This window comes from Ischnura elegans, chromosome 1 (genome assembly GCF_921293095.1).
Source record: "Ischnura elegans chromosome 1, ioIscEleg1.1, whole genome shotgun sequence".
In the NCBI taxonomy this organism is placed as follows: Eukaryota; Metazoa; Arthropoda; class Insecta; order Odonata; family Coenagrionidae; genus Ischnura; species Ischnura elegans.
Window position 1 is genome coordinate 60245437 of NC_060246.1, and position 11283 is coordinate 60256719.

Here is an 11283-nt window from a genome sequence, read left to right on the forward strand (position 1 = left end):
AGAGGAATTTGAATCATTTTAACATAATTTTTTCTTAACCATAGGCGATATCTCCTAATTAACAGTGGCCAAACCTGTATGAGAGATATAATATGGTAAAGTTGGTCTGTTGAGGAACATCGTAATAATGGACGTGCATACAAATTTATGGTCAGAAGGCTTAAAAGTGCTCTTGCTCTAACACTGTAATGATTTCATGCCCAAACAGAATACGCAGGTAATTTGAAGGGCATTTAATTAAATACTCAATGTAAAAAAGCTATCAAGATATTTAAAACTCATGATAAAATGAGTCCAACATACTTGGTTAAACGTGGAGAAGACAGATAAAAACCTGAATTGAATACATATTCATCTGCCGAAATAATTTAACCAGCATGCTGAAAATAATACCAAAATCAGGTATAATGGACTAAGCCTAGCACATATTATTACAGAAATGCTTGTTTCAAATCAGTTTTAAAATTATATAAACGTTTTTATTGGCCATTATGGCAGGTAGAAGGCAATAGGAGTCATTCCGGGCGTAATTTAATAGTACATATATCCAATTAAAAGCTCCATCTAAGAAATGAGTGAGAAACATTTTTTTCGAGTTCTTTTCAAATGGAATGAGACAAATGATTTATCATTTAACACATTCAGCGCGGTGCACATCAATTGACGTGGTTCCGTCCAAGCTGAGATACGGAGTACATCAATTGATGTGCTCTGCCAGTCGGATGGTGGGGGCCTTTCTCTGCTCCGTATGTGATTAATATCCACTTCCGAGTCTTTCGATCGTGTTCATGGCCTTCAGCAAGCTTCCCTCTTTCGACCCGTGTGCACCGTTTCAAGATAGCAGTATTTGAACGGAAGTTATGGCACGAAAACCACTCTATTTTTCTTTCTTATTTTCCGATGTGTAAATATCTCTAAATCTTTTCTGCCTGTCAGCGAAATGAAATTTGGTTGTCAGTGAACCACATAGATCTAACATTCTCAAGTTTGATGGGTTTTCCTATGCACAGTTTGGGCTCTGGACATGTTGGAGTGGGAATATTTTCCCACTTCGGTCCAAACTCTTCCTTTGAATCCTTTTCATTTATCTCCACCGGCAAAGTCACCTGTAAGTGCAAACTTATTTTCCTCTTTACTTTCAATGATATATTATGTTATGGAGACGTTTTATTCAAGTATTTGTTTATAGTAGGTATAATCATTATGGTATGGTCTCAAGCACAAACATTTTACCTACCACTTTTGTGCTTCATATGAATTTCACCATGAAAGTTCATCTCATCAGGACATCTATCATTAAAAACAGTGTGTCAGGATCTTAATTTTACACTTATCACAAGAATTTTCTCAATATGGCTAAGCCCTACACGCCCTGTATGGTAGGGCATTCTGGCTACTCTAGAGAACCATCAACATATCATCATGGCTAATCAGTGGCGTAAATATGGGGGAGTTAAGGGGGATGGATCCAAAGCGTCAGAGAAATAAAACAAATATTTAAAACTATTGTCTACTTTTGACATTTAATAACTGCATCTGCTTAAAGTTATTTTTTTGTGCGAAAATGATTTGAAATGTATTTCCAGGCATGTTATTTTTCAAAAAAAAATTCCCAATGGTGGTGGGGGATCACCACCCCAGGCTCCATCCCTCCTCCCCCAAAGCATAGTCCTAGTTATGCCACTGTGGCTAATTATGTCTGCAATTCCAAATCAGCTGATGAGTAAATGAGGAATAAAAATTAAAAGCCTCAGACTAAACATCTAAAAATATAATTTTTGAGCTGGGAAATTGGATAAATATTTGATTTACAGGATACCAATCAGAGCTATGTAAGTATTCAACATGAGGTACTGGATAACCTTTAATTTTCCAACATCACTTGTCTGAAGAAGGCATAAGTAACTTAACCAGATTTTAATGAACAAGTGCTTACAGAGGCCACATTACACATGTCATAATTGTAGCCCATACACAGGCAAGGGTATCATTACAATGTTTGAAATTGGTATCCCCATAAAACTTCCTACTAGTTCTCAATTGACATCAGATCTGAAATCATTATGCTCAGATCTGGAGCTGAAGTTCCTTGCTCTTGTGGGCACAAGAACTCAGTGGGAGTAATTTGCACTACGCACTCCACATTAGTTCCATACATTTCATATTACAGTAGACCCTCGTTTTACGAAGTTGACGAGACTGAAAAACCGGAGGTTCGTAGAAACGAAGTTCGTATGAACGTTTCTTTTAGGAATCATAGAAAGAAAAAAAAACAAACCTAGTCAAAATTTCTTGTCTCTTCAATCTCCCGCACTTACAATCGTCACAGTCAAGGGTAATACAGGCGACTGAATTATGCGCTAGTCCTCGATAAACGTGGAAGATGCGTTCCGAGACCTTGCTCCTAAGTTGATAAACGAATACAATGCATCGAGGAGAGTGTTTATACTACAGAATGCAACACTGCATCACAATCTTGCGTTATCGCACGATTGTAAGGAACTGATCTATCTTGCAACGTAGCCGGAGCCGAAAAAATCACTGTCCGCGGGAAGAAAAAATGGGCGAAACGCTGAACAGTTCCTGACTTCCCACCGGATTAAATGATACTTTGTTCAGATTATGCCCAAAGTGCGATTTCCGCTACGCCACGTCGTGTCGCATCAGCAAACTCCAAAAGCGCCAAATTTGAAATTTCGGGCGCGTTTGCATTTACGAAAGTTCGTATCTTTGAAAGTTCGTAAATCCAATGTGCGCAGGAAGAGGACTCCAATCCGTCGAGTGTACGTCCAATCTACGAGTGTTAATGAATGTGCCACCATAATTCCACGGGAATGAAGCTCATAATATATGATGTTGCGTGCATATTGAAGAAAGAATCAAAATTGACGCTCTTGGGCACAGTACAAGAAGAGGACTTAAACGTAGATCAATGATGATAGCGTAGTGTGTGTCCCCTTAAATGCCGTTGCTTTTTCGCAGAACTTCGTAATAAAGTTCATTTTTTAACCGCCGGGACCGGCATTGAGGTTCTTAATAACAAAAAGTTAGTAATAACGTTTCTTCTACTGTAACGATGGCTAAGTTCCAGCAACACGGATCTCAAAAATAGCAACTTTTCAAGAGAGAGAAAAAAACAATTGACTTCTTTTTTTTGCACAATGAAATTAAAAACCAAAAGTTCATAAAACTGAAAAAGAGGCATTCGTTTGCAAATGAAGAGTTGTTCTTTGCTTGTATTTTATTTTTTAATTGTATTACACTTTGTTCAAGATAGCCGTCTCAAATCGGCCGAATTTTAGATACGCGTTGTTACAGCTTAGCCATCGATATGTGGATTGGATAGGCCTTTTCGTCGGGACCAACGAGTTGCTTCATAATAACGAGAACTTCTCAATAACGTTCGTATTAACGAGGGTCTACTGAAGCTCCATGCATTCCACTTAAATTTCGTACTGATTCGCAACCATTTCCATGGAAATAACATGTTCCCTACGCTCCAATTTCAGATTTTTTAAAATGAAAAGTAAATGAGAATTTAAATTTGAATCGAGAGAGATAAACTGTATACAATTGCAATCTAAGTATTAGTACTATTGGTAAAACTACAATGACGTTTCATTTTAACTACGACAAAAATTGCTCCTGCGACCTTAATTTCAGGTTTTATTCTTTTCGGGATTAATATTAATAGTGAAATGTTGCTGAGTGGACCTTTCAGGACTTCTGAAGAATATGACTTTCTGAAAAAATTATAAATAATAATGGCAAAAAATATCGCCAATTGGAAAAATGGTGAGATTAAACACTACGACAAATGGTTAGGAAGGGCAGAAAATTGATTTGGATGTAAAACATTTAAGCAGGGATGAGCATCAAAAAATGGAAGAGTAGTGTGGCTTGGTGGAATTTGCTTATGAGCAGTAAAAAATGATTTAAATCTGAAAAATTAGTGAAAGAAATAGCAACCAAATATGGAGAAAAATGTAATTCAAAACTTTAGAGAAATATGGACATCTGAAAAAATGGTCAGTGGTTATAGTAAAAAAAAATATGACCAAATATAATGGCTGACCATTACACAAGTGGTCAGGAAGGCTAGGAAATTGATTTGTAAGTAAAAACCTCACAAAAGGATATCAATCCAAATATGGACGGGTGGTAATGCTAAACGCTTGGAGAAATAGTCAGCGGTGGTAAAAAGGAAGGCCAATTAGGATGAAAAATATTGAAGAATTTTAAGTTGTTCAAAAATAAAAAATCTGTAGGTCGCACTTGATCAGAAAGGAAGAGATATCAGTAAGAATGAATAATATCCAGGAAGACAAGATACCTATGCATGAAAGAATAGGAATTCCACATGGATAAAACGGTCAGAAACGGTGGAAAATCAAATCGGATGAAATTAGCCAGAAATGTAAGACTTCCAAAAACTGAATAAAATATTTAGTTTATGCAATTAAAATAATGGTGAAAAGGGATAGAAAATTAATTTGGATAAATAATAATCGAGAAAGTTAAAATTACCCAAAATTGAAAGAATTAATGAGCTTGAGCACTCTGTAAAATTGTCAGAAAGGATGGATGAAAAAGTAAGCGAATATTTTTCAGCCTTCTGAGAAAAAAATAACTTTGGAGATCTCATGAGGATTAGAATTTTTTCTTATTTTTCTAGTTTCATAATATCTTACACCAAACATAGTATTTTTTCAATGGCGACTCACCAAATTTATCCAGGAATATCATATCATGATAGTCTTAGTAATAATTGAAAAAAATGGAAAGTACTTTAAAAAAACGGCTAGACAATTCTCAAAACAAATTCGAATGTAAAATAAAAATATTCAGGAAAGTCACACTACTAAAAAATGAAAAAAGGAAGGTAATGAAGATGGGTGAGGACGAAATAATTCAACAGAGGTCAAACCATAAAAAATAGGAAGGTTTTACATGCGGTTGAATGGTCAAAATGAATGGGAAATTGAGTTGGAATACTAATGTCACGATAGGTAAATCTGCCAAAAAGAAGGCGAAAGAAGGATAGTAGAATAGAATTTTCGGAGGTTTGAAAAAAATTTGAAATTTTTATTGAGAATGACCCTAATGAAAGAGATCAATGTGACGTCCCAAGTGTCAGAGAAGTACATTAAAAACTCTGTGGAATTATATTTAGTGTTCTGATGACTGAATACTCGGACGTTAGTAGGAAATTTGTGTTTTTCTGAGGATGATCAGCTTAGAAATAGACAAAAATTTTACTTATGTAATCAAAGTAAATATGAGATAAGTACAATAGCAGGGCGGAATAATATTTTACGTTCGGAAAAACGAAATTAAAAATGTACATATACGAGCAAATTAATCATCAAAGGGAATAATTTTTGACGTTCAGAGCAGTTAGTGAAATTTGTGAAGTTTGGAAAGACTTAACAAATAAATATTTATTTTAACGAGTGAAATAAATTTCAAAGAAGAAGAAAAGTGATATAGAATCATTTTTAAGTTTTAAAGTAGTGTATTTTTCGAGGTTTGAAGATAATTTGAAAATTTCAATGCGATTGACCACATTGGCAATTTAAAAAATTGCAAATACGACCGAAACAAGTATCAGGGAAATACGATACTATAAATGTACTGAATGATTTTTAAAGTTCTAGTGATTGAATTTTCGCTGGTAAGTAGACAATTTGAATTTTTTTCTCGAATTATGAGCCTCGAAGTATTAATAAAAATTACATCTATATGTGCGAAATAAATACCAGAGCGGGAACTTAATAGGGCGAATAATTTAAAGCCATCTGCGATTTAAAAAAATCTGAAATCTCTTGCAAATTCGATTTTTTCTTTTTTTTTCTAATTTCAGAGTCTACCATAGCAGTTTTCAACAGAAATAACGCTTTTCAACGGAAACCCACCAAATTTGCATCACGGTCATCTCATAAGTCAACTAGGGATGAATTTCGTCGCTGTACAAAAAACTATCAATTCATTTACACTGCCAGGTCATTAAAAATCCCGAATTTCAGAATCAAACATATAAAAAAATTTCACTTAACACAGTGTTTTTACGGATGCTCATCTACTTTTCTGCAAATAAATACTCGCCAAAATATTTTTGTACCGAATTAATTTGATATACCAACATCCAATAATTTTGAAATTAATCACACTCTCTTTCCTTAAAAATCCCAAATTTTAAAAACTCTCATATCAAAATTTTGACTTAGCACGTTAATTTATGACGGCATATCTTCTGACGAATACATCACAATACGGATTGTGAGACGCCAGAGTAACGCAATATTTACAAGCGCAAACACGACTGGCCGGGAACTGCCTACAAGTTGCAGCCAACCGGCTCGTATGTAGCATGACCCACCGAGTCGCGCTTGGCTGGTCGGTGGCGGCTTGACAATCGAGGGGTTACTTGGCTACTTTGTGGCATTTGCATAACCGCGATATTATTATTATTTAATTTTTAGTCATATTTTAGTCCAGAAACATATGAATTTCTTACTTAAGCACAATTTTCTAGCAACTGTACTTTGTTTATTGCGGAAACAAATGACGTGATAGTTTCCGAGACGTTCTCAATTTAGATTGGGTGAGATTAGAATGAAATCCATTCCCCTACTGTGTGTTAAAAAAGGAAGACACCCGAGTTAGAGGGGATCTATCGTCTAAACGAGGTAATCAATTTCAATGCAACAAAAGACAAACAATAATGACTTTATTCATACGTTGGAACATTTACTTTTAAAAAATTTCCACCTCATAGTGTTTCCTGTACTTAACTTTTTCTAAAAAAAGTTCCCGTTTTTAGGTATTTGGAAAACGCGTACATTGAATAATGCGTTCTGGAAGAGCACGTTCGTTGAAATATTAATGCTCACAAGTGAATTTAAGAGGAGAACATCAACCTCGTGCCCTGAATCTATGTAGGTATGCCTGGAGTATATTTTCTATGATAAATTTTTTGTTCGAATCGTTGCCACGGACCACAAATTTCATGAATACATTTCCAGAAATTAATCCACAATAACCATTTGTTTCTCTAAAATAACCTATCTGAGATATTTGTGACAAACGATTAAAGACGTTATTTTGAATTTGGCTGCAATAAAGGCTAAGATATTATTTTAGAAACACCTAAACATCTTAATTTTCAGTTAGTCAATCGATGAGCAATCGCAATATTCTGAGTTTTGCAATATATGAAAAATTGAAAGAAGAAATTAATTGATTATGGGAGAATTTTGGGAGACTTTTTGGAGAATTGAATATCTTAATATAATACTTATTCTGGACTTCGGGTTACTTTTCTTTACTCATCATAAAATTCCTCAATTACGCACCAAATATTAAATCAACACCGTTTCTCCTGAGATGGAGAAGATGTTGTACGTAGATTACTTGCTTTTGTGTGAATGGGACGTCATAGATGATATAATCATTGGCTGGCCATTTATTTGAGCTGTTCAATGTTCAGTACAGTGTTCATGTACAAGAAAATTCTACCCAAAACTAAAGTTTCCTCTGCGGAACTTCCTCTAACGCAGATTTCCGTTTATCCGGCTTTGAAATCGACATCCTGATTCGCAAAACGCAGTATTTTTTATCTTGTGTGGTTTCTGTGGGTTGACTGATGTATATTTGGGTAAAACGAGATAAAAATCCTCGCACCGAATGCTTCCTTGAACGTGAATTTGTGAAATATGGGAATATCGCAGCGGGTCATAATTGCTGCGAATACGGGGAAGCGCAACTATTTTTCTGAAAATCTGGTGATGTTAATAAAGATTCTTTAATTAATGTTGCACCGATTTTAATGGAAGAGTATCATACACAAAACAGTTATTTTGGAGTCGATGTTATTGATCGTAGAATTCGAAAGCGAGAATTTGCCTCATTCCCACTTATTTTTATAAAAATATTATCACTAGAGTATGGCTACCGTTTTAAAATATGCTGGAGAAAAAGTTTATTATATGGATGGTACTTTTTACCACCACGAAAAATATTGACGTACATAAAAGGTTGGGATAAAATTTACAATGTTTCCATTTATTTTAAGATTATTTTAGTTTTATTTAAATCAGTATTTAAGTAAGTCTGAGGTTTAAAGAAAGACCCTCGATATCGCTCATATCGTGAAAAATTTCTGTACAAAATTCCCAGAGTAAATTCTCAATATTCTTTCCTGGATCCGACAGAGCTTGAAGTGTGGCGAAACTTCTTCATTGTCCTTTGAGGGCTTATTGATTTACGATACTATTCAATTGATTAGCGTGAACAAGAACTCGTGGTTTACCATACCTTTTTTATTCCCGTACTACTGTGCTCAAATAAGAAATAATAAATTTAGGTACTTGGGAAATGTAAAAATCATCATGTGTATGCATGAAATTTATAGAGCTCTTTGAGTATTTCTTGAAGAATAATAATTTAGAAAATTAGGATGACCCTATTTAGACACCACTTCACGATTCGATCATCAATGAATTATAATTGATTATGGAAGAAGTTGCTTCCCATATTGTTTTGCTTCCACCGCTGGTATATATGTATATAATAATTTGTAATTACATAGTTGATAGAAATTTTAAATGGCTAGCAAAAACCGAGTATGAAACGGGTTGAGTATTTAGTTACATCACAAGTATATGAAAATTATGCATCCCTCATCCAATAACGTTCTAAGGAAGTGAATCAAGAGCGTTGTCATTCACAGGATCCCTTTAATGTATTGTATTGGCCACAGCTTTTCCGATTCTTTGGAAGTGCTTCGAGGGGGGACCTTATAAGCTGACCCAGATATGGCCTTTTGTTCTCAACAGAATGATCTTAACATAAAACCTTGGCGTTGGTTAACATCTCTGCCAGATAGGTACTTCAGAAGCCTTTTCCTGCCTATTGGATTTTTCGGGCGTCCGATAGTTTTAAACTTTACACTTTCACCCACGGGGCCCAATTCAACGGAATGCTCCCCGTTATTGACCGGATGAAACATTCAAGAAAAGCCGCTGCCAAAATTTTAGAGAGAGAGAAAAAATGAAAGGTAGTAAGAATGTGTATACTCAAATGAATATCATTCAGAATGATTCCGTAGTAATGAACAGCTATCGCTGTGATGACGATAAAATTCCTCTTATGCATATCTGGCCGGGGTGACATAAGTGCCGTCAATTCTGAGATAGAGGCAAAGTTAAAGAGACCTCACTGGCAAATATCTCAAGTGGTGCCGCAAGTTTTAATAAGGTTATAAATTAATTTATTTTGAAGAACGGCGACCACAGTTTTTCCCATTTTAGCAACCTAAAAATTCTTATACTTCTTTTAATATAACGGTTATAGTGCTGCAAAATGAATGCAGCAGTAGATGCACCCGAAAAGTATTACAAGTCGTGAAATATCACGAATACAGTGGTGCTTTCACCAATTAATTGGTCTTTTTTAATTTTCGTGTAGCATGTTTTCATTGTGCATGTATTTTAATCCGACGACGTCATAAATGAGTTTTTATATGGAGGTTTCAGCAGCTTCTTTTATCAATTAGGAAGGATTTATTCCAGATTCTATACGTGATGATTAACATAAAGAATAAGACGCAGAATATTTCGAATGCATCTTGCGTAATTGGTAATATGTATGTGACCTCCATCGTTATCGTCTGACATCTCCGACAAACAATCAAATCATCATCACTGGTCAACAATCCTAGGATTGGTTTGACGCAGCTCTCCACTCAGTTCTCCTATCAGCTAATCTTTTCACTCCTACGTATATCTCTTTCACATCTCTCTTTACTTGTTCCATATATTTTGTTCGAGGTCTCCCTTTTCCATTCTTGCCTTCCACCTGTCCTTCGACGATTGTCTTCATCAGGCCATCATGTCTCAAGATGTGACCTATAAGGTTGTTCCGTCTTCTTATTAAGGTTTTCATGAGGCTTCTCTTCTCTCCTACCCTTCTTAGGACTTCCTCGTTACTAACTCGGTCGATCCATTTGATTTTCATCATTCTTCTGTAGCACCCATTTCAAAGGCCTCTATCCTTGCGTTCTCCGCTGCGGTCATTGTCCATGCCTCACTTCCGTATAGGAGCATACTCCAGATGTAGGTTCTTATAAATTGTTTCTTTACTTCCATATTTAAGTTTCCCGCTGTAAGCAGGTCTCTCTTTTGGTGGAATGCTCTCTTCGTCTGGGCTATTCTGCTGATAATTTCTTTTTTTGCTTCTCCCCTCACTAGTTATCTTGCTTCCCAAATAACAGAATTCATCCGCCTCTATCAGTTTTTGCCTCCCTATTTTAATGTTGGTCTTGACTTCTTCTCTTCTGCTGCATACTAAGATCTTGGTTTTCTTCGTGCTTATTTTCAGTTGATATCTACTCATTACCCTACCCATATTAACCAGAATATTTTCAAATCCTTCTCTGTTTCTGCTATAACGGCTATGTCATCGGCAAATCTTAGCATGCTATTTTTTTCTCCATGGATATTCACTCCCAATTCCTTTTCTTTGATTTCATTAATGGCTTTTTCAATGTAAACGTTGAAAATTACGGGTGACAATGTACAGCCTTGTCGCACTCCTTTCTTAATTCTTGCTTCTTCACAGCTGGGCCCTGATTTTATCACGGCTACTTGGTTTTTGTATAAACTGTGGATGATTCTTCTGCCATTATAAAGAACCCCAATTTCCTTTAGGATTCCAAGCATTGTGCTCCAATCCACGTTGTCAAATGCACGTAACATAAATCACCATTTTAAGTACGATGTGACACATTTTCCTACCGCAGTAATAATTTTCAAAATTGATTCTCTCATCAAATGGGACAGATTAATGGAGTATCTCGTAGGAAAAGTATGACATTCACAAAAAAGGACCACTTCAGCAGAGCGTTAAAGGTTCGCTTGGAAGATCGAGGATACTGATAATTTATTAAAATCAACAAGGGCATGAGAATCGGGTGATCTAATCCCCATATAATGTGCTCTCGGTGCATCCCTCCAAATTAATCCCCTCGATAATGAAATCTTCCTTAAGTAAGTAACCCTCAAAAAATATTGTTGGCTAGGGACTTGATTAACGACACACAGTAGCTTTAAATATGTCGAAAACAATTTATTGTCAAATGTTGATTACTCCCATTTCTCTCTTTTCCCTCATAGCTAAATGATCGCAAAAACAAACCCGCTTCCGATATACCTAATTACTATTTCTACAACTTTCACAAAACTCCTCTGCAATTCATCACTTGATGAATTATATAATGTTTCG